Source organism: Orycteropus afer, unplaced genomic scaffold (assembly GCF_000298275.1).
Source record: "Orycteropus afer afer isolate SDZICR_OR568_19922 unplaced genomic scaffold, OryAfe1.0 scaffold00582, whole genome shotgun sequence".
Taxonomy (NCBI): Eukaryota; Metazoa; Chordata; class Mammalia; order Tubulidentata; family Orycteropodidae; genus Orycteropus; species Orycteropus afer.
Window position 1 is genome coordinate 841,128 of NW_006922169.1, and position 1,367 is coordinate 842,494.

Genomic DNA, 1,367 nt, shown 5'->3' on the forward strand with positions numbered 1-1,367 from the left:
AATTGCCCACATGGTTTCTAAGGCTGTCAATCTTCCTGGAAGCTGACTGCCTCATCTTTGTCCTAGTGAGAAGCTAGTGGGTTTGACCTACTGACATTTGGTTAGCTAACATTTGCTTAGCAGCCAAATGTTCTAACCACTGTACCACCAGAAATTCAAAAAACAAACCCACTGCCATCTGAGTCAATTCCAACTCATAGTGACTCTCATTGCGTTTCCAAGTCTGTAGATCTTTAGGGAAGCTGACCGAGTTGTCTTTCTCCCATGGAGCGTCTAGTGGGTTGGAACTGCAGACCCTTTGGTTAGCAGCCCAATGCCTTAACCACAGTGCCACCAGAGCGCCTTAAAAATGCTCACAGTGCACTGTGGATTGGAAGCAGCTGAAGAAGTTGCCATTTGGCTTCTGGGCATCAGACGCCCCTACTGTTTTTGGGATTCTGCAGAGATGGAAGGCGGGGGTCTCAGCACTGCAGAGGGAGCTGAGGGTGAGGGGAGGCAGGTATTCTCCCTGCCTGGGAAGAGCTCTGTCCATCGCTGAGCCCTAGTGGCACAGTGGCTGAGTGCTCGGCTGCTAACTGAAAGGTCAACGGTAGAAACTCACCCAGAGGTTCTGCGGGAGAAAAGGCCTGCTGACCTGCTCTGTGAAGATTGTTGGCAGATGCCATGAAGCCATTGAGACCCCTGTGACAGGGATCTGCCCTGTAGGGTTTTGAAAGCTGTCATCTTTATGGAAGTAGATTGCTGGGTCCTTCTTCCATCGAGCCACTGATGGGTTTGAACCACTGACCTTTCAATTAGCAGCCTAATGCTTAACTATTGCTCCACAGAGCACATTGATACACACACACACACACTATATATATGTGTGTATATACTATGTCTTTAGTATAGAGTTTTAGGTTTCTAGAAATACTGTGTAGGAAGTACAGACTACCACAGACCCCTCTCCCTGCTGCCTGCTCTCTCTACTGTTCTGAGCATCTTTGCTGCATGTGGTACAATCCTGCCACTCTTTGACACCATTGATTGTAAAGGATAGCTTTTGAATTCCTGCCAGCTTCCTGGGATAAAAACACTGCATTGTACTATTTTATTTTTGTGGTGCAGACCGGTTTTAGAAAGAGTGAATGAGAAAAAGAAACATGCAGATCTTTGAATCAAACTATAAGGGGTTTGTCTGAAAGGGCATGGTCAGCATGTTTTAGTAACATCTCAGGGAAATCTTTAAACAGTCCCAAAGGTTTTCTGGAACTTTAATTTAGCTTCAGAAAATTCCGACAGGTTGCAGGAGAGGACTGCTCCGCTTCCGTGTCCCACGCAGCCAGCGGAGGCCAGGGCCCGGCTGCCTGTTCCGTGGTATGTGGTTG